Here is a 23,745-nt window from a genome sequence, read left to right as displayed (position 1 = left end):
GTGTTGAACTTGTGTGTTTGAAATGTAAAATTTAAAGAAGCAGTATTTCAGCACAGGTTTAGTTTAAGTACTGCTCTTCTATTGTGTTTATGTCCTTTTGGATGTGGCAATACGTTTATAAACATCCAGTGTGTTTGTTATCTGATCTGTTTGTGTTTATTTGAAATGGTTAACTTTGCTCACTTTCTGCTAAAAACATCCGGCCCAGCTCATGTTCTTAGTCTGAAAATCCGGCCCGAGTCAATTTTTAATTGAATAGCCCTTCCTTAAGGTTTCCTGTGGTACTAAGACTTCAGCAGCAGTCTTTGAGTCCTGGAATTTGCGAGGTGGGGCTTGTATGGATCGATATTCTTATTCCAGAGCATCCAACACAGGCTCAATCGCTTTAACATCTGGGGAACTTGGAGGCCGAGTCAACACCTTGAACTCTTTGTCATGTTTCTCAAACTATTCTTGAACAATGTTTACAGCTTAACAGGGAGCATTATCTTGTTGAAAGTAGCCACCAGGTAACAACGCTGCCATGAAGGGTTGTAGGTGGTCTGTAGCAATGTTTAGGTCGGTGGTACATGTGAAAGTGACATCCACATGAATGCAGGTCCCAAGGTCTGCAACCAGAACATTGTCCAATTGTCCAGAGCATCACAATGCCTCCAACACCTCACCCTCTTCCCTTTGTGCAGGTAAACAACGCATACAGAGCCAGCCATCCACATGACGTAAAAGACGATGTGATTCATCAGAGCAGGCCACCTTCCTCCATTGCTTCATGGTTTAGTTCTGATGCTCACATGGTAATTGTAGGAGCTTTTAGTAGTGTACTGGAGTCTGTTCTGCAGATACAAAATTCTATACACAGACATCCACTGTGTGTTTTCACATTTTTCTGCAATGACAATTTCATTTAGCAGGCCTGTTTCACAACAATACTCAAACTGCGCTGATGCTGTATAATAACACAGCCCTGCATATTCATCTGCATATTCATGTTTTAATATGCAAACAGTTAAAATGTGTATATAAGACTTTATGTAATGTCTTAAATGTGTTGATTTATTTACAGCTGTAATTTGTGATGCAATTGAATTGTACCGTCTTATTTTTAGTTATATTAGTGGAACCACAAAACTTCTTAGAAGTTGATTACTGAAAAAATATTAAACCTTGCCAAAGACACCATGTAATGCAGGGCTGTTTTATAAGACCACGTGCATTTTATTGGAATACACCTGATAAACAGGGAAGAATGGGTTTTCAGTTTTATTTTTATTATTTTTATTTTTATTATTTGGCCGCATAGAGCCCATCTGAGCAACATCTAAGAGTAGACAGACATGAGATAAGTAGGCAGGGCAGGACTCAGGACCTCGCCTAAGGGTCGTCACTGGACAACTCTGCCCTTACCAAGATTTGAACAACCAATCTCCTGTCTCCAGAGGTGCTAGTCACTGAGTTATCTGGCTGTTTCAGTAAGGGTTTCTGCAGTTTGTGCTACTGTGGCTCTTCTGTTAGATCAGAGCGCTTTGGTCATCCTTAACTCACCTTGAGCATTGATCAGCACTGGGCACCCAAGACCCTGGACTACTTTTGGAATGTATTAACCACCACTGGCAACACCCCCAAAACCAGACTGTTTTGGAGAAGCACTGACCCATTCGTGTAGCCATCAGAATTTGTCAAATTCTCTCAGATTCTGTCCGTTTTTCTTCCTGCCAGCACGTAAACTTCAAGAACTGACAGTTTATCTGGTGCCTAGTATATTCCACTATTTCATAGGTGCCAGTGTAACAAGATAGTCAATGTTATTCACTTCACCTATCGGTGGTTGTGGTGTTGTGGTGGATCAGAGGGCTAAAGTTTATACCAGATAACATTAGGTAAGAGGCAGGGTATACTGTGGAAAGGGGTGATTGTTTTGAGTTTGGTTTAATTATTTCCTGTCTTGTTATGTAATAAGCCATGTCCTTGTGTGTTTCTTGTAGTTTTATTTCCTCTCGTCGCTGTTTCCCTCCTCTTTTATTGGCGTAATTGATTTCAGAACTTCCTAGCAATCAGCTGATGGGGCAAAACTGGGATGACTGTTAGATAAAGAGTGTTCAGCCTTCAAAGGAAGAGAATGTAAGGAGTGATTAATTTGTAACGGCAGCTGCAGCAATATGTCCTGGGAGATTATCACATGAAAACACACTCTAGTCTCCAGTTTTATAACAGAGATGATCTTAAAAACTGCAGGACAGCAACAGGGTCATTCGTAGTGCTTCCCCTTGTCACTTGTATATGTGTATCTGAGGCGTATTCGATGTCAGGTCACAATAACCCAGCCTCGCTTGCTCTCCAGAGCTAATGTCAGTACAGTCCATCAAGAGGTACCTGTTCCCACTGAGATGAATTAATGACACTGATAGAAACAGGATGAAACCAGGTCAAAGTGACCCACCACGTCTCTGCTGGAAAGCAAAGAGGAACAGATTGAAAACTGGGCTCACAAGCAAGCACTTCTTCGTGTTCATAATATTACTAATATGTACCAGTTTGCTTGCAAAGTGCAGCTGGGCTCGGCTCTTAAGAGGCATTTCAATTCTAAATGACACCAAACCTTATTGTCATCAGCTGCAATGTTGCGCAACCGATGACACGGCACAGATTTCATAAAGCAAACTGTGTCCCCATTTATTTGTTTGTTTATTTTTTTACCACGACGCTTCATCCATCCCAGCAAACACACATCATCCAGCTCTGTATGATGTTTCATTATTCACAGAATGACAGCTGTGTGACAGTGATGCAGCTACTTTTCCTGCACACTCCAGTTAGCAGTGCTGTGACTAAGATACGCGTTTGGACTCATTCATGCTAATCTGCACATGAATTTACACGGCAATGCAGAGTCATTCTGACATATTCTGACAGGAAAAAGGTAGGATGCAGAGATGAAAAGCAGCAAAGAACATTCTGTGAGCAGACTTCACAGCACATTGATGTGGCAACAAGCTGTAGCTCTTAAGAAAGCCTGAGGGAACACGTAAAGTCTGCACAACCTCTCGGAGGCTCTTTGTAGCAACACGTCACTGCACGACTGCAGAAGAGGCATTATTTCATTCTTGTGTCAAATATTTAGATCATATTTTGTTTCATAACCTGCTGGAAGCATATTTTAACAATATCCAAACTACTCCTCCATTTGCATAAAAGTAAACTTACTGAATTACGATCCTGCACAGTTGTAAACAAGCTTTCATGCTGATATCTTATAGACATCTTGTTGTTTTATTGTCATGCTATCACCTCTCATGCATCTCTGTGAGGGTGATAGGAAGCACTGAGACATTCACGTCTTCCTCAGACGGACCAGTAGACGCTGCATCTGCAAATTTTCCATCAAACACGTGCTTCGTGTTACTCCAGCTGAGAAAATCAGATTAATGGCTGAATTCCTCTTTAAAGCAAACAAATGCCAGCACCAATCTGTTCAAAGGTGACGTCGGGGTGAGAGAAAAACAAAACTTGTTCCCAAACTGCCACTGATCTGGAAGCCAGCCTGAATGTCCTTTCAGAGAGGCAGTGATATTGATTTAACTCCTTCCACCTTGGAGGACGCTAATGCTGAGATCAGGCCATAACTGGTATAGAAAGCTCAAATGGCGCCATTTTCCAAGTGAAGAGGCCATCTGGGATTACTATTGACTAAAACTGATGCAGCATTTGTTGTGCTTCATTTCGGTTTTATCAAATTAGTCGCGCTGCAGCTGAGAATCTTTACTTCCATACCATCTCTGTCACTGCCTCACTGCTATCAGGCTGTTATTTACTTGAACTTCCAGATTTGGCACAATTAACAATGACATTTTTTGCTGAAATATTTCAGATCTCACTCTGACTTGAGTGGCAGGGCCTTATTGTGTTTCAGAACTCTCCCCAGCATCTCTAAAACGTGATCCATGGAGACCAGTTTGGGTTTTTTTGGTCTTACAGTGGTGCATTTTTTTTTCATCTGCAAGTGTCAAAAATAGCCTTGGGCTTCAAGTCGCCCTGGGAGTCATTGATTAAACCCTTAAAAACTCATCTCTGATTATCAAAGTTACATATTTAGAATATTTTTTTCCATTAAAATAATCCTTTTCTGCCTTAAAATGACGCTGCCCAAACATTGTAAAACTCACAGAAAATCCTGCTTAGTTTTATTATGTATGAAACCTTGGAGGTCTGAATGTGGTTTAGCAACAGTCACTGCAGTTAGAAAGGCTTCACCTTGGCGCTGAATGTTTTGTTTGCTCATTATCTGTCTTCCAGTGTAGACGAAAAACATGTGGGCATGTTAACAAGGCAAAAAATTTGAGAAAAAAACCCTTTCCCCTGTGTTTTTTCATTACAAGGACCAACATAAACTTTATATATTATAATCTTTACGATTTAAATCAAAATTTTCAGCATTTTTATGCTAGTACTTGTCTTGATTTTCATGATATATTTAAATGTTAGCACTTTCGTTGAACTTGTTTCATTCTATTTTTTGAAGTATAGTGCAAACAAAGTAAGTTTTTTAAAAAAATACATCAGAAGTTTACCCCACTTCATAAGGCTATAAAAACATGAGCAAAAACTCCCTCAGTAGCTGAATCTGTGGTCTAACATTCTGTCTGTACTGAATTGAACAATAAATACAAAACCCAAAGCCAACTTTAAAGGAACGAAAAGATGCAGAAAGTCCAATTTGTTTATAAAGCATATTTTAAAATGACAAGATCTGAACCAAAGTGCTGTATAATTAAAATAGCATACCACAAAAACACATGAAATCACAATGACTTAAAGACAGAAGTTAATATAAGAAGACAACGGAATTATAAGAATGATAAGTGGATCTTTAGCAGCAACACAAAAGTTTCTAAAGTCTGAGCAGTTATTAGATTAAAAAAGAAACTGTTCCCTGTTTATTTTTGTGCCTGGATCTCAGAACATCCTACAGCATTTGGTTGGTTGGCTTCAGTGCTCCAACCAGTTTAACCTGTTAAAAACCTTAAATACCAACAATAAGATGTTAAAATCAATCCTGAAATACACAGGAGGCCAGAGGATGGAGACATGAATTCTGATTTTATTTGTGTTTTTTCTGCTTTTGTATGTTTTTGTAAGCTAATAGGTATGGAAATTAAGCAGCAAGTTAGAAAAGTGGTTGCTTACTTGTTGTCTCTTCAATTTATAGCAATGAATTTGCACAACAAACACTACATGCATGTTTGCTCCCTTATTAAATGAACAGAATGAGTGTGACAGATGTTCACTTGCAACTGATCCAATCTCAGTGGTCGTCCTCAGAATATAATATAATCAGAAAAGGTTTTTGTTCTGAGTGGAACATGTAAACACATCTGAATAGTAAGTACTAGAGACACTTAAACAGCACATTAATGTTTAACAGGTTTAAAACGATTTAGCATGAAGGTTACCTGTCGAATCAAAAGACCTCATCGAATATCACCAAGAAGTCACCCAGAGGCTCTGTCAGTGGTCAGTGTAACCTCCTGAAGCTTTATACTTATTGACAGCCTTTAAGTCTTTGAACCGCGGGCAGAATTTAGCCAAAATAATCCAATTTCTAGCTCACTGCTGTCTGAGTCCTGACTTGAAACCACTTGATGTTATCAGTCCTGTGAAGAATGTTTAACATCAGTGTCAATTTAAGCAAAGTGCTGAAGGTCACAGCAGTGAAGCAGCTTAAGGGCAGCATCAGTCATCTTTACTATCACCTCAGCCTCAATACAAGAGACTTTTAAGATACTTTTACAGTGTTTTATCACTCTCTGTGTATTGTATTCTAGAAAGCGGTGATAAACCCCTACATTATTCCTTCTTTAACAACTAGTGCATGTCATTTTTTGCACATTTATTCACCACTATTTTACTGCACAGAAAAAAATGCCACCACTTATATTTACTTGTTTTACAACTATACCAGTAAGGCGAAGGAGATGAAGTTGTTCCTGCAGATATTTTGTTGTACGTTTCAAAGCAGTGATAAACCCCTACATCATTCCTTCTTTAATATCTACTGCATGTCATTTTATGCACATTTTCTTCACTGCTACTTTACTGCATGAAAAAAAAAGATGGCATCACTTATATTTACTTGTTTTACAACCTTACTAGTGAGCTGAAGCAGATGAAGTCGTTCCTGCAGGTATTTTGTAAGTGATTTGCGAGTGCTTAATCCCTGCTTGAAGTCCTAATTATGCAAAACACCATATTCCCCAGTGCGGAAATTGAGGCCCAAACAAAGCAGGACCACCGGAATGATTGCCTGCAAACTGCACTTCTGCTCTGCTCCGTGTCTCGGCCGCCTTTGCTCAGCGACAATTAGTGGAGAAAAATCAATGATGTGGAAAAGCTGTGGTAATTTGTGATTTAAGGCAGGTTTTTAAAAAGAGCGTCTCAAACTCAAACAGACACGAGCCCGTGAAGTCGCAAAAATGTGTATTTGGATTTGTTGCTGAGCCAATAAGCCCTTTTTTAAAATGCTAAATGTAATTTCTGCTTTTGTTTGCTGTTTCTAACAGAAGGACAAACAGCAGCTGAAGCAGCCTTCTCTCCAGAGAGCTCTTTCATGTGATGTATTGAAGTGAGATTGTCAGACAACAACAGCAACGACTGTAGCAACAAAAGGTAGGAAAGAAAAAGGAAGCACAGGGATGGAAAGAGTTGCTTTAAATGTCTTTCAGCCAATAAAGGCTTCTATCAGTTTATGCATCCTTGGCTTTGGGGGTTGTGAATATCTATCTGTGTGCAAAAATAAAGAACACACAAAAATAATGATAGTTTTTGCGTCAGCTTGATCTCACACTTTGATAAACGGCCCCCATAGAAAGTCTGTATCACCTCTTTATCACTATTATGCATCCAAATTGTGTAATAATTTGCATTAACATATCAAAATCAATACTCATGATGAAAACCCGGGAGAGGAGAACATATACACCCCATTAAATTTTCATCTGCTGCAGAGGTTTGGCACAAAAGCTTTGTAAACATCCTCAGCTGTGCAGCGGCTGATCTTTTGTTATGTTTAGGTTGATGAAAAATGTATGACAAGCAGCCGCGGACATAACTTGGGTAGGAGGAAATGTTAAATTAAAAAATGAATGATGCAGTACTGCTGCACCAGTTTACTTTTATAATAGTTAAAACTACATATCTTACCTTCAGATTATTATTAACCTTGTGAGCTCCCTTTTATGGTAATTTAACTACAACAGAGGTGGTTTAAGCCTCCTAAAAAACAAGTTTAGTTAATAAAAAATATACAATTTACTGACTTTTAAGCTCTTCTCTGGGTCATATTAAGGGCTAGAGACATATACTGCACCTTTTTTGTTTTCAGAACAGTTCAGGCTATGCAGATTTCCCATTGTTTGATATGATAATACTTGCAAAATTTATATTTTAGACTTCGTTGCAATCATTTGTGAGTCACAAGGGATCTATGTTGGGGTCAGGTGCAAGAAGGTAGGCAAAAACCGTTACCCAGACACACTGATTTTAGCTTTAATTGTTTATTTAGTCACAAATATGATTATTTAATTAAAAAAAAACAAAAACAAAACTGTACAGAATTATAATGCAGAAAAATGTGTACAATGATAGAGAGAAGAATAATACATTTTCCAGGTTTAGAATAATTGAAAACACTGTCGAGTCTCATGAGTCTAAGTCACCTTTAGCTAGATTTTAAGTTTTAAGAGACGAATGTGAATATTTTACACTTGCCGCCTCTATATAAATCCAGAGTATAACCAAAAGGAAATCAAAGGGAGCTGAACATGCTCTTTAGATTTTCGAAGTATATAGTCTTCAACTTTCTTTTCTTTATCTGAAAATGTTCCCTTTTCTTCTTTTGCCCTCGGCTTTTTTCCTTCTGTTGCACTCATTTGTGTGGCACGTTACTGTTGGTTTGATATTGACTTTCTCTGAGTTCAGGGTCTCAGCTTTTTCATATACAACGCAATTATTTTAACTCGGCTTTTCCAATTTCTTTCTCCCTTGTTCTTTGTGTTTGTATATTGATTAGAAAAAATGTTTTGCACTGGGTTCGGGCATTATGGATAACCAGCTTGCTTTTGTAAATCATAACAATAGGTAATTTATGCACAATTCTTGCATCGTACTGCCTTAAGAAGCGTTTCGTAAGTTCATAAAAGTTTTTGGGAGACTCTCAAATATTGACAGGATGCTAATTGTGCCACAAATGCAGTTTTTCCTCTATCTTCATCATCATGGATCGAGCATAAAATTAGGGTTTATTGATGTATGATTTATCACTGATTCAGTTGAATTCATCACCATCAAGGTGAGGCGGCAAAATATCATAAACTTTAACGCAAAAATCTGGAAGAAAAACAAACTTTCTGAACAAATTTAACCCTAAAATGAAGCAGCAACATTTCATGTGTTTCTTATTCGTATTGTTCATTTTCTTATTAAACAGTAAGAATATGATCCATACAAACTAAATTGAGTGTTTTTTGATTGTTGTATTTGTCATTTCTGACCATAAAAGCAAAAAGTGAGCTCTGCCTAAAGCCATGCTATAGCTCACACACTGTACAAACCTTCAGTGTTTTGTCATTCTTGCAAACCAGATTGGCTTCACCGTTGCTCAGGAGAATTTAAACTTTTCAGCACATTTTTCTCAGTAAGCTGCACCTCAAACAAGGCTACTGCAACCACAGCAAAAACTTAGATAACATAAAGAAGTGATTTTTCCAAGAAAATACAGGGGAAAAAACTGAAATAGAGGCAATAACTGATTATCTTTTCAGTTAAAGTTTGGAGTGCAAAACTTTACCACTAGATGCTGAGAAATAACAGTTTAAAATGGTTAAAAACACTTTTAAAAAAATGAATATTCTCTATGTAATGTACACAAATAATCAAAGTCAGCCTTAATAGGGTCTTAAAATTGCAAAAGAAAACAAAACATGCAACTAAGCCGCACAGTAATTAATACAGAAGATAAATCTCACCAGTTTGTACACCAATGTTTGCATGCTTCTTTCAATATGAGCTACAGTTAACTAGAAAATAATCCTTTCTCCATAAATGTAGTTTCTGTCTGCTCACTGTGCTGAATGCAGTGTTGGCATGGCATCATCTATAACCCCGTGGCTTTCATTAGCACATTTCAGTAAACACACACTTGAAAGATGAGCTGGTCCTGCACTACTGGAAGTGCTGCCGGCGCTGCAGACGAAGCCACGGGCGTTCTGACTGGATGTATGGGTTCTGACATCCATCATGACTCATGTCACAGTGTCAGGCAGGGAGAGGATATTGTGCAGAATTGATTTCACTCTGGATATGAACACAGAAATCAGGGAAACATAGCCATATAGGATGAAGAGTCACAAAAAAACAATACATTTTACTGTTAATCAAACAAACCTTATGTATTTCACTGCAAACATTTCATGAATTTCTAAACAGCTGACCTTAATTCTTCTAAAAAACAATCTTTTTTTGAAAATTGCCATTAGTCATAAAAACCAACCTGCTTCTCTCCGGTCATAATTTATTCATATTTATCCTTCCTAAGTTGTTATAATCATCATCCTTTTTCTCCTTAAAGATCTCATTAAAATCTTCACCTTCACTCATATTACTGGAATAAAACTATTCTCTACAAATCTGCATTTAAAAAAAACAAAAACTCACTAGTGACTGTAATTATGCAGTTCCCCCGGTATGCAGTTCACACATCCACACAACAAATAGTCACTTTTTAACTGCAACGAAGCAATTCCCCTGCAGGGATCATTTAATTTATTTTAATTCTGGAGGAGTATCTCCATGATTCTTTCAGTTTTATTCACTTCAGGTTCTGTCCATGAAGCTGAATTCTCATCTAACTTACAACAGAATGAAGGGACAGAGGCTAAAAATTTTATGAGTAGCATTAATAAATAGTGCATATTACAATAAGGCTTTACCTGCATGACAGGTAATTATGATAATGTAATCCTGTATCACGCAATGAATCCTCTTTATTTCACCCCTGTGCAGGCCTTCTAGGTCCTGTTGAGTGCTGTATTGAGAAAGCGCCATGCGGCTACTATAGTGATGCTAATACAGTTTGGGATATACAGAAATACGACTTGAGTAAAAGCCCTTTATTATCCTGTTTGATGAGAGCAGGAGCAACCAAGCAGTTTTGTAACGACACCTGCATGGGTCATTTGGAGCTTCATTTCCATTTCATTTAGCCTGCTGGGCTTCTTTTAAGTGTCACATAGAGCATATTGAGTATCCAAATGCTATGGGTGGGCAGAAGTGGATCACCAATCAGGCTAAAAGGATTACCACCTCAGGACACTAGGATATAAGAGGCCACATAGGTTTATTATCAACTTTGGTTGGGAATAAACTGCACAGTAAAACTGACATAATAAAGGCTTTAAAGTGGCTCTACAGTCGTACTAATGACTCATTTACAGTATGTGAGGCTCTACTTAAGCACAGCAGTGATCTAAGCCAAATACTACCATCAGAATGCTAACATGCTAATGTTTAGCAGGTGATTCACTGTCTCACATGCACAGTTAGGAATGTAGCAGGCAAATATTCACTACTTTGTACATGCTAGTGACCACTGTTCCCTCTAAGCTGCGCGCGTGCGCAATTGCGCACTGCTGACACGGTCTCCGCGCACAGAAAATCTGCGCTGCGCACAAAAAAAACCAACCTAAATTGTAAATAAAATAAACACGTAACAATTCATTCTGTGCTATTTTTCAATGTGAGTCAGTGAGTTACCGGTGACTGGCTGCTGCAGCCAATGATGCGATTCACATACGTATTTACCATAGACTGTATATAATGGTATTTACGCAGCTAATCAACATCAGGCGTCCTTATGTGCAGCCATCGTTGTTGTCATAGATATGAATGAGTAGATAGGACACGCCCCTTTGAGCTGCGTGCTACAGCGAGGCTAAGCTAGTGGGGGCAAAGTTTCAGTGCATTCCGTTGATGTCGACGGCGTGAAAACGGAAACAAGAAGTATGCCGGCTCACTGTGCTGCATACAGTTACACACTGCATCGTGCGATTGAGACAAGGAAACTTGTGTAGTGCCCTGGTATTCTGTTATTGTCATTTATTTTGTTGACGTGTATCTAATGCTGTTTATTTACTGTTTTCGCATAATCTCTGAAATTCCAATGTTCTGTGTTGACCGTGAACGCCACAAGTTGTTTTCCGTCATGATTGGGTTAGACAGGTGCCAATCTGATATAGTTGGCCAATGATTGTTATGTTGTGATGGACATGGGGGCCAATTGAATCGCTGCAGAGGCGGGATGAAGAGTGAAGCGCGCGAAGCGGACGGCGATGCTGAAGGAGAATGGAGGAAAAGTTACCGGTGGAAAACGAACGAGCTAGCGACCAAGCAACCGACAGCTGCCGCTCGCCGAGTGAGGAGGGACAGAGTTAAGGATCGTGGTGAGGTACCGAGGCGGTGAAGACTGTTGAACAGCCTTTGTTTTTTTTTGGACACTGAAGTTGAACTTTGTGGTTTTTGGAAGCTGAATCCGGACTTTCTGTTTTTGGAAGCTGAAGCCAGACTTTCTATTTTTTTGGAAGCTGAAGCCGGACTTTCTATCCTTGTGTGTTTCTTCATGAGTTCCAACTGTGCACCAGGTCTGGTACCAGAGGACAGACTAAATCCCGGGTGATTTTGGGTTTGTAATTTCACGTTGAACTGTTTATCATCCTTTTGAGGTGAATAAATGTTGCTATGTTTTATGCTAACAGACTAGTCATTGATGTTATCATGTGTTGGTAGTGTGTTTAGTGCTAGAGGTAGGTTTAACTGTTTAAATGATATGAAAGTTATGCATGAGAGCTATGCCTACACTCAGTGTGTATTTAAGAATCCGAAGGTAATTCAGTAGCTCACGCTGGTTGATCTCTTATGCCAAGGTTTTCTTTATAAAACCAAAGTATATATCAGTAGGAGGGCTACACTTGGAATGACTTTTCATAGTTAAGAATAGTTTTTGGCTCTTTTTTCATTATGAAATCTTGTTGAGAGCTTCCAGTCTATGAGAGCTAACTAGTTAGCCACTAGCAAAACGCTAAGGCGAGCTAGCAGCTTGACAACCAAATACCAGACGATTAATAGTAGCTGTAGTATAGTTGTACAAGCAGTAGTAGTAATACTAAAAGTACAAGCAGCAGTAGTAGTATAAACAGCTGTTAGAGTCGTAGAAGTAGTGTTAGCATTTGTAATAGTATTACAAGTTGTAGTAGCAGTGCCAGTATCAGCAGCAGTAGTGTGTACTACCACTACTACTAGTAGTAGTCACATTACTATTACTACCATCAATACTACCAATAGTAGTTATAAAGCCTAACTCATGTATATCCAGATTACCATCTATGTTCTTCCTCCAAACCCATTTTATGATTGGGATTACAGGCAGTTCTTTAGGACTGCTCTCAAATAATTGAAATGTTACTAAACAAGGTTATACTTATCAAATTAAATAGCTCTGGTCTCCAGTATATTGGCGAATTCGGTTCTTTGTACTAAATTTAGTAGCATGATTTCTTTTTAATATGTTGTATACAGACTTAATTACTTCTCCGTCTACTTTTCTTACTCCATGTAGGTTTCCCAGAGACTATGGGTTGAGGAGGAATTGGAAGTTTGTCGGCTTAGACCTGGTGTCATTCCATCAGTGTTAAACTTCCCGGTTCATCTTGGAAGAGTACGTGCCAGAAAGACCACGACCAAGCAGCCTTGAGATCTTAGGCAGCGTCTCCCCGAGGTGGGTGTCAACAGTGTTCACGGTCAGGTCTGTGGTAATCCTGTCAAAAAACAAAACAGAAAAAAATCTAGATTATAAATCAACATGTAACCAAAGCACTCTGTGTATAACGCCATAGTATAGGATGTAGTTCAGAAAATGTCAAAGTATAGTATGCTTTACTCAAGAATAACATAGTATGGCCTGTAGTTCATAGTACAGCATGTTGGCAAGAAAAAAAACAAAACATAGATTATTATGTGGTTCAAAAAGCGCAAAATGATAGGATGTTGCCTAAAATTGTCATGTATGATATGTGGTTCAAAAAATGTCATAGTGCAGTATATTGTCAAAATAGTATGTAATTCAAGAAAACATCAGAGTATAATATGTCATCTAAAAAATGCCATAGAATAATAATTTCATTGCACAAGTAAAAGTGTAGTAGCTTTTAAAACTGTTCGAATTCTTATATGTTGCTAAAAAAACAAAAAAAAGTCACAGTAATATTTCAATTAAAAAAGCCTATAGTATAGCGTGTCGCCCAACAAACATCATAGTATAGCATGTTGCTCTAAAAACGTCACAGTATAGCCTTTAGTCCACAGCTGTCAGTAGGTGAGGAGCAACACAAAAACAGTCCAAATGCTGGTTTCCAGAGGGTTAGCTTAGTATTTATTTGAAAGAGTAAGTTTACAACAACACATGTGAGGGAGTTAAAAACAAATGGGTGTTAGTAAAATAAAAATAAATAAACAGAACTAAAAGTGAACTTCATGTTGACATTGATGGGCAGTCCAACCAGGAACAAAGTAAAAGATAATCAATAGGAAAAAAAACTCTTCCTGTTCACCTCTTAAAACCCAAAAACACACCGCAGTAGCACCCTAAACTAAAACTACCAATGGGTTCCCTGTTTTCCTTTCTGAACAATTCAAAGGTCCCTCTCTATCTCCCCACACAGCCACCAACCACTGGAACACATCTCCAAAGTTCTGCTGGGCCAGCTCAGCTTCCCCTCAGAAGAAGTGCCACCACCTGCCAGATGAAGGAGCCTTTTGAGAGGCAGCTGGCATCGTGATTGAACTGTACTTTGGTCTGTTCCAATCCAGCTTCAGCTCCAGAGACGGCAGGCGGGACGAGTCAACGGAGGCCTGGTGGACGAAGGCATGCAGCTGAGTACAATCCAGAAAACAACAGAGGAGGAGTGCAGCGACCCAGGACCAGAACAAACAGAGTAGCATCGTATGTCTCTTAGAAAACATCATAGTAGAGCCTTTGGGATGAAAAAACACCATCATATACATCGTATATTGTACAAATAACAAGTCAAAGCAAAGAGACATACATTGTAGAATTGTAGTAATTGTGGGCTGACTGATTTACTGATTATTAATATTTTATTTTTTACTGATTTATGGTAATAAATAAATTTTAAAATGGTGCTACTTTGGCTCTGAACCTTTATCTACCTGTGGTCGCTCTGTCTTCTGGAGTGATTTGATTGGTTATACGTCACAAATAAAACTCCTTTAACTTAACATCTGTAAACAAAACAAAAACGTATCAAAAAAGTTTTCTGTTAGAGTTTGTGTTCTTCAAAGTTTAACTCCAAGACTTTAAATACTTTCATTTACTGCAAATGAATATCTACTCCAAATGTCTCACTAATAATCATTATCAGCCTTAAAAACCCACAAAACACCCCTCTATACTGGACCACACTTAGTACAGTCCGGTTCCCCCTTCTATAAATCTGCTTGGAATCTTCCACTTCCTGTTTGTCAAAGTGGCCTTCTACCTGGACAGGTTTTGTTGGAGCTCATGCAGCCAACATTTTGGGTAACTGCACTTTAATATGGATGGATGACACTGAATTAGAGTCTGTTTTAATGAGACTGAGTTAAGATGTGTAGCTCTGTCATTAAATAGGAAATTATTTCTCAGAATTCACAGAGAAAAGTCTGAAATGTTTGCTAGGTTAGCATCCCACATGTTCTTTGGCTCAGCTAAAGCTAACTCTCTCCAACTTCTGGATCTCTTGAGTTGCTTGTTGTTAAATTATCTTGCTAGAGGTGCTGAAGCTCAGAAAGTCTGAGATGTTTGTTCAAAATAAGCTCATTCTCAAGTCTTATCTGAACTGTCCTCTTTTGTTTGAACTTTCCCTAAACTTAGGAGTTAATGACAGAGCAGCACATCCAGACTCAGTCTCATTTATGTCGAGATTAAAGTTCAGTGTCATTCATTGATGTTAAAGTGCAGTTTTTCAAATGTTTGTTGCACATGATCCCGACCAAACCAGTTCAGGTGGAAGACGATGTGAAGAGAAAGCTCCAGAGGATGAATATCACACATTTACATTGGAAATAAATGTCCTTTCATGAGACATTGCCATGCAAAAGTTGGATTTCCCTTTAATGATGTTCAAATCTTTGTTGAGTGTTTTGTTGATGTTGGTTTCTAAATGTTTTCTGACACTCGGCCCCAAAGATTAAAACCTTCTACGGCTCACAATCTGCAACAATTCACACATTATCAACTATCTTTCTGACTAAACTAAGATAAAAAGTGAAAAACTGCCTGATTCCTGCATCATGAATGTACATCTTTTTGGTTTTTATGACAGTAAACTGAATATACTTGGGTTTGACATTTTATAAACCAAAACAAGAAATGAATTAGTGGCGAAAACAATCAACAGATTAATGGACAAAGAAAATGTGTTTTCCAACATATATGGCTGAATTACTCCGTTACAAGATACATACAATTTTAATTCAATTTTATTTATATAACGCCAAATACAGGTCAAATTGTCTCAAGACACTTTATTTTTATATTTTTTGTCATATTTAAAATATGACAAAGTAAGAAATTTAAAGCTCTTGACTAATCCAATTTATTACGTGGTTTTTAAGAGACTAATCGACAAGTAAAATAACTTTTTCCACTAAAACTAATAAACATGAGGTCAAATAGAAGAAACAGTTTTAAATACTGCAGTCCCACGATGACAATAATAAAGTTTGTCAACAAAAACTAAATCTGCTGGTGGATTCCATTAAAGTCCTAATGAATGATAATAAAGTGTGATACTAAAGGTTTGTGGTGCTAAAAATGTCTAAAGATATCAAGTTGAATATCTGGATGGAGGTTGATAAAAGTTGACCTTTCATTTCTCTGGAGCGACTCCATGGATTTTATGGATGGTGGTTAAAGACCTGCTCTTCTAGTCGTCTTCCTTCTAGTCGCTGTAAAAAGTCAGTCCATCCTGGCCGACTTCAACACCTCTTCATGACAACTTGTTCTGCCTCTGACCTGGTGGAAACTCCAGAAACTCGGGAAAACCTGTGGCGACTCGAAGAACTCGTGGAGACTCGAAGAACTCGTCGGGCGGGGGAAGGTGTGGTGGGTGGTGGGGGGAGGTGGGGGAGTAGAGGGGGGAGGCCGCCACCCAGCTCCCCGCCTACTCTCCGCCCTGACTCCACCCAGACTCCGCCCTGGCTCCACCCATGTGGTCACTTCAGGAACTACGATGCCAAAGGGACGACGAATTTATTTCTTTTTATCTGATCTGTAGCTCAGTGAGTTAAGGATTTGCCTATGGAGCTGCAGGTCGCTGGTTCAAGACCAGACACTTCTTAAGTTTTTTGAAAATTCTGACAAAGACAAAGAAAGAAAATTGCCGGTGGTGGGTCTTGAACCTGCGACCTTCCACTTGGTAGTCCTCTTCTTATCCTCCTGAGCTACTCGCTCAGATACTAATTCTTCTTTTTTTTGCGCATTTATCATCTATTTTTTGTCGTTTTCGAGTTTTTTTTTTTCTCGGGTCTCGACTCGACCGTTTTTCTCAGGAGGCTGGACTTCAGCCTTTGTGCTGAAGGGTGGAACCCTCAGTTCCAAGACTTTCCAAAGCCTCCACACCTCCTGAGTCCTCAGGACCTGAGCTTTCACACAGTCTGAGGGATGAAATTTTCTAAGTCCCACAGTAGTTCTCTGTTAGTTTGAACCTTCAGACAGTCCAAGGACTGAAATCCTCTAAGTTCCTGAGTAGTTCTCTGTTAGTTTGAACCTTCAGACACTCTGAGGACTGAAATCTCAAAAGTTCTTGAGTAGTTCTCTGTTAGTTTGAACCTTCAGACAGTCTGAGGACTGAAATTTTAAAGGTTTCTCAGTACTTCTCTGGTAGTTTGAACCTTTAGACACTCTGAGGACTGAAATCTTAAAAGTTCTTGAGTAGTTCTCTGTTAGTTTGAACCTTCAGACAGTCTGAGGACTGAAGTTTTAAAGGTTTCTCAGTACTTCTCTGGTAGTTTGAACCTTTAGACAGTCTGAGGACTGAAATTTTAAAAGTTTCTCAGTACTTCTCTGTTAGTTTGAACTTTGTGGTTAACAGAAGCCTTAAAACTTGTGACCATGAGTCTTGATTTCACATTTAGACCATCCATCTGAGTTCTTCTCAGACCTTCACCTGTGGGTTTTTTAGAAATCCTCAACAAACTTTGATTCTCTTCACTGAACAGTAAAGTTTGTGGAGATCAGAAGGTAACATTAGTTTGATAAATGCCTTCAACTACTAGTAGACTTTATCTGGAAAGCAGTTTTCTGAAATGAGTTCTTAGTAAATCTGTCCACAATCAAACCAAGAACATAGAAAGAGGAAATGTTTGAAGAAACAACTTGATGTTTTCTTTCAGACTAGAAAACCCAAGACTTTTATCTGTTTTTGCTCTTTTTGATAGTTTTATTGTCTCTTCTGTTTAATTTGATCTTCTAAAGTCTAACTGGTGTCTTTTCAAATGTTTTGTCTTTAGTTTGATTCTTCTTAAACGTTTAGTTTTGCTCTTTTCTCACCTTTTATTCTTTTCTAATGTCTGATTTGATTTCCAAATGTTTTGTCTTTTTAATGTTTAATTGTTTTTTCAAATGTTTTATCGGCTTGAGTTTTTTTTTCCTTTCCCAATATTTAATGTTTCGATTAAATCTTTAAGGTTTTTCTTTTTAATAGAGTTAAACATTGAATACAATTAAATTATATTAAACAGACAAAATATTGAATGAGATAATTCAACAAGATACAATACATGTCATTATGAAATTAAACAAAATTTTTAAAATACAAATATTAAAAATTACAGATAAAATATTTTCCATAATTAAACATTTAAAAAATACAATTAAACAAGAAGAATATTAAACATTTTAAAAAATGCAAAACATTTAATTAGATTATTAAACCTTTAAAAAGACAAAATATTTCATCAAAAAATTAAATGTTTCATTACAAAATTACATCTTAAATCCCTTAAATCTTTTTAATAATAAAACTTTTCTAAAGTTTTATTGTATTAATTTTTTTCCTTTGATTTAATTGCTTTTTGTTATGTAGTTTATTTCTTTAATCTTATTTTTCTGTCAAGATTTTAACCCCAACCTTAAAAATGAAATAAACCCTTAAATCACAATGAAAAAACTTTTGTTGTCACAATCATGAGTTAGTCAATTATTCAGTTTATCAATTCAACTTTATTTGTTTAGCACCTTTACACAGATGACAAAACTAAACAAGCAAAGAGGAAAAAAAACTATGCTAAAACTATGATTAAAACTCAAAAACATTTAAAAAAAAAAAAAAAAAAAAAAAAGATTTAACATGGTAATAAAATCTGTTGTGTCCAGGGGATGGAGGGAGTTTATTGAAATCTTCTTGGGCTCAAATGGTAAATCATTTAAAATATAAACTTGATATTCAGTCTAAGGAAACTGCAGAGACAGAAGAACCAACAATATCTCCTGTTTTCTCCTTTAATGAGTCGACTCTTCTTGTGCTTTCAGACCAAAGAACTACAGACTCTTCACAACCTGCTCAAACTCTTGGTACAGGACCTCACCACACGGATCAAGAAGGTTTCTGTCTCATTTCTACTCTGAAGATCACCTTCTCCTGCTCAAACTGCTGATAAATGTTTCTGCTGCTCTAAAGTCTGGTCTCCAGAACTTCCTAAAAACTCTCAAAGTCTCTTCTGCTGCAGGTTGCTTTGTAGAACTGTTCCAGAAAACCTCACTAAACCACATGGAGGGGCCTCAAGATAGTCGTCCAAATGAAACCATACAAAAACCAAACTAGTACAACCCAAACGCTAAAGTCTCCTGCAGCCTACCAGAGAACCTCTGAGAACAGAGAATCAGGACAGGAACTCTTACCTTCTGGACAACCAACCTTCGTTCACAAACAAGAATACAGAATGTGTCTGACCAAAAACCTCTGAAGACTCACTACAGCCAAGATAAAGACACAACTCAGCTGTACCAAATCCACTAATCACTGCACACATTAGTACCATGTGCTAACTGTGGCTAAAGAACCACATTTACCAAGACAACTATCCAGTACAAAGCCCTAAAACACACCAAGAAACACATTAAAGTCTATTTTACTGCTGGAAGCTGCAAGCCAACGCCTAAAGAACAAGCTAAAGCAATGGAACCAAACCCGGTTCAGTGGTGGAGAAGCAGAGGAAATGTTTGTCTGCAGCTAAATAAAGCAGGAAGACACTGAGCTGCTCAGGTGTTCCTGATAACACCAAGCTGCTCAGGTGTTCCTGATAACACCAAGCAGCCACCTGGACAGCCAATAGGAACACAGCTTCCTGGAAATCCAGAGGGCGGGGTTAGTGAAGGAAATTTAATTTAAAGTTGAAGCAGAAAGTTAACAAAGAAAGTTGAAAACCACCTTCTGATACCTGAAATCTCTGAGTTTTCACACAAAGAACACCTGAACATGTCAAACTGGTTCCATAGTAGAACCATCATTGTAAAAACGTCATAGTATGATGTGTTGCTCAAAAAACATTAGGACCCGGCTGTCAGGGGACAAACATGTAAGAAACATGAGAACAGAGAGAACCCAACCAGTAGGTCACAATTTATCATCCCCCAGTCATCTCCTGAAGTCCATATGGTGAGAGACATCAGTATCTGGTTGTTAATTTACCAGAGGATGCTTATAATCATGCTGATGTGGTCTGTACTCTACAGTATTTTAGTGACTCAATAAATGCCTAAGTTGTTTTTTTTTTTTTTTTAATGCTTTTTAGTTTTTAATAAACATTTAACAGCCTATATGTAATCAATAAATAGCCTTTGCCTAACTTAAGAAAAATTCATTCAGAACTCTGATATGTTAACAGTACTAAATAAATCAATAAATACATGCATACACACAAAAATAAGTTAATACATTAACTGTGTTAAGATAAGATTTAGATTTTAAAAAAAGTTGTTTATGTTTTTGCAGAATCCAGTATTGCTCACTAGTTGGTCATTACATTTTGTTAGTTTGATTTCACTGTTTAAAATGATGCCACCTCTTTTCAGACAGAACCTGTGATAATAAAACATTACAAAATGTTTAGTTCTGTGTTAATAAAGCACTTAAATCTTTAAGTATGGCTAAATGCTTTTTTCAAAATTAAATATATCACTCCTTAGGTGGTAGTGGCCCCAAGTTCAGTAAAGTTGGAAAGATATTCACAGATTCGGACTTCCAGCATCAATAACTCATTAGATATAGGTTGTCAAAACATAAACGGTGCCTCTTTCCCATTGTTGCAAGGCAGACAATGTGCTACAAGCCCAGTTTTATCAAAAGTAGCTGTCTTTCAAGCTACAGGAATAACATTGGTGTCTATGGAGTGAACAGGGTCCATCTGCAATTTGCAAAACCTCTGCAACAGTAAAGAGAGACAAATATTCAATAACTTCACTCTTATACATTGTAGTGTCACTAAAATCACTGCAGCCTTCAACTGGCTCCTGTTGACAAAGTGTTTTAACAGAAATGTAAATGCTGTAATTTGATTCTTTTAATGAACCATGTAACTTGAATGGATGTGATGCTGGTGTGACCACAGTGCACACGTCTGATGTTGCTCACAGTGGTCCAAGGGACGCTCAGGGAGTTTGTGTGTTTGTTCAGACTCAGGAAAAATTAGAGGGAACATTGCTCGTGACTACATGAGCTAGAGCAATGATTTGGGACCACCAGAATGCTAATATGCTAATGTTTAGCAGGTAAGTCACTAACTTACAAAGGTACTTAGGTAGCTGGGTAATGCTTGCTAATTAGCGCATATTGACCACTGTGGTTGAGGGTGTATTAAGGTTAAACAGATTAACATGCTAATATTTCTAGGCGTTTTACATCGGCAGTTAGTTAGGTAGCAGGCAGACATTCACTGATTATTAAGTGCTAGAAGCTTCTGTTTCTGCCTACTACTGTTTTGAGCAAAGCAGTGATTTAACATAAATGCTAAAACTGGAATCCTAACATGCTAGCATTTAGCAGGTATATTGGTAGATAGTTAGGTAGTAGGCTAATATACTCTAATTGGGACTGTTAGAAATTTATCCTATTGACACATTCAGTAGAGACATTGAGACATGTCATTATAAAACAAAACGATGACCCATTAGGAACACAATCAAGAGACCAGGGAAGTCAGTACATTTCAATCTCTATTCATCATGAATGTCTGTGTAAAGTTTCACAGCAGTCCTTTGAATGTTTCTTGAGATGTTGCAGTCTGGATCAACAGAATGACACCGCCATTTCTCCATACTACGACAAACCTCATTATCAAAATATCTTAATGTGAAAAGTCAAATATAAATTGTAGTTCGTTTTTTTTTTTTTTTTCTATATGGTGAGGAACTTGGGCATTGTCTTTTTTTGTAGGTTTTCCAGGGGTAGATCCACAATTTACTGGAGGGATTATATATCTCATCTGGCCTGGGAACCTCACAGGATCCCCGAGGAGGAACTGAAAAACATTGCTGGGGAAAAGGATGTATTGAATGCCCTGTTTAGCCTGCTGCCAACGTGACCCAACTCTGGATAAGCAGAAAGAAATGAACGCATGAATTACCAGAAAAGAACAGACTGTACAAGAGGAACCTAAAATGCATGTGGGCTTCACACAGCAGCATAATACGAATTTTCTCACTGGTCATCCAGAGATTGGAAAAGATAACTGTAGTTCATCCAAAGAAAACTTCTTTTTAGTAGTACGTAGTATTGAATAGATAATAGATGCACTGTGGGGGAGCTGTGTTACATAACTATTCCAGCAGTTCTGAAGATCTTTTATGTTAAAGATGGATGGAACTTTGCTTTAGATCCTACATCAGATTGAAGCTTAAGGCCAATACAAAATAAAACTAGGCTCCTTGTCAACAAATGCCAGATCATAATGATCCATTAAGCAGAGAAATATTAGCAAAACTAAGTGCGTTTGACAGAACACAGAGTCCACTATTGTTGTTGGATTGTCATCAAAGTCTCTTAGTAGTTTTGAGCCAAACACAAAGCTTGTCCTCGGCGAAGATCAAAGCCCAGTGGAGCCTTTCATGCGGCGGCGTCGCATTGTGCTCATCGTGAGCCACTCGCCTTTTGTTCATGCATGTAAATGGTAGCGATGAAAGGAGTGGTGCAGTTGCAGACGGATGGGGGGGCTGATCTGAATCATGCTCTGAGAGACTGAGACTGAAAACACTGCCTCTGAAACCCCCCCTATAACCACCACCACCTTCGCTGCCTGTAAGCTCCTATATCTTCATGGCTCACTAAAATATTAATCAGTCCTGGAGCAAAAGCAGTAAAGCCTCAAAACCACAGCGTCACATGTGAATGCACACACAGCCTCGGACGCACACACATTGTTCAGAGCATGGGGACTTGTATAATTTAGTGGTTCAGTGCTTTTGATATCCTGCAGTGGCTTGCTGAGGAATACCAAGCTTCAGACATGACTTCCTCCCAGTAGACTATATAGGAAACTGCAGTGTCCTGCTGCCCTGCATGTCAAATTGAAAACAGTCCTGTAATTCACACACAGCACTGGGTAAATTGATGGCTTCGGCTCAGAATGTATCGCCTAGATGTGCAAAAATAATACATCTGATGTTCCGGTTTTGTGCTTTGTCCTGTAATTATTACCCCCAATGGAGGCCGTCTGCAGTAACAAATACACATGTCAGTAACCGGTCATGCATACACGAGATGTTCAGGTGATTTATGGAGCACGATATTCCCATTTTGCTTGCAGCCCTTGCAGTTTCTGGGCTTATAGCTTCCAAGACATGATTGAAATTGAATGTTGCATGTAAAGGCCAGCGCTTGCTGTGTAAACATCCTGTGGAAAAACTGATTTAATTTTAGGTGTTTGTCTTGTGTCTGAACAACAGAATAAAGAGGAATAGCAAACTACTGTACAAGGAAGGAAGCTAGAAAAAAAAATCCATGCAAAGTGCCAAAAAGAAGATGCCAGCCCTTGTCAGATTGAATGTTCTGAGCCATGCTGAGCCGAACGCGCTACGTTTGAGCTCCGTCGCTGCACATGTCAGCTCGTCCCGATCCGGGGTTTGTTATGAAGACAGCAGGAGCCACAGATTATGCTCCTGTTCAGCCTAATTTCATCCAAAGTTGGGAATTAAAAGAACAAGTTTGAAGTTACTGTCCTGACACATTTGCATTTCTACATCACTCCAGTAGGTAAATGTTTAATGTGTCTCTGCAGACGGGTTTTTATGTAAGTTGCATAATTCTTTGTGAATCAACAACTTGCAGTGGTGTCAGGTAACTAAGTACTTTTACTCAGGTATTGTGCATGAGTATTTCCTTTTTTTTTGCTACTTCATTCGTCTACTCCAGTACAATTCAGAGAGAATATTGCACATCACTCCAGTTTGCTACTTTTCATATTTTAGATTAAGAATAACAAATATAATCAACAAATATATTACGATGTATTATTATACATATAAATACCAGTCTATGGTGTCCGGACTTGTGTAGGTATAGTCATAATCAGTAACTGAGTACTTTTACTAAGTATTGAGCCTACGTTCAATTTTGGGATACTTTTCTTGAGTATTTCCATTTTTTG

The 23,745-nt window shown here is 38.1% G+C and overlaps 2 long non-coding RNA genes across 3 annotated transcripts in view; both read left to right on the top strand.

Moving 5' to 3' along the window:
* Positions 1–23,745, top strand: part of LOC118470407 (uncharacterized) — a 25,311-nt gene extending 1,566 nt beyond the window's left edge. The window contains exons 2-3 of the long non-coding RNA XR_008603467.1: positions 6,555–6,660; positions 18,635–23,745. This is a non-coding gene — a long non-coding RNA (uncharacterized LOC118470407). The remainder of the gene's footprint in view (positions 1–6,554; positions 6,661–18,634) is intronic.
* Positions 8,858–14,244, top strand: LOC129350163 (uncharacterized). 2 transcript variants are annotated; one of them, XR_008603466.1, is made up of 3 exons: positions 8,858–11,728; positions 12,662–12,820; positions 13,764–14,244. It is a non-coding gene; the product is annotated as an uncharacterized LOC129350163 (long non-coding RNA). The 2 variants fall into 2 exon arrangements; XR_008603465.1 differs by having other exon boundaries at positions 8,933–11,718.

The sequence above is a fragment of the Amphiprion ocellaris genome, chromosome 12, assembly GCF_022539595.1.
Source record: "Amphiprion ocellaris isolate individual 3 ecotype Okinawa chromosome 12, ASM2253959v1, whole genome shotgun sequence".
In the NCBI taxonomy this organism is placed as follows: domain Eukaryota; kingdom Metazoa; phylum Chordata; class Actinopteri; family Pomacentridae; genus Amphiprion; species Amphiprion ocellaris.
Note: the sequence above shows the minus strand (reverse complement) of the source record. Positions and strands in the feature narration are given on the sequence as shown.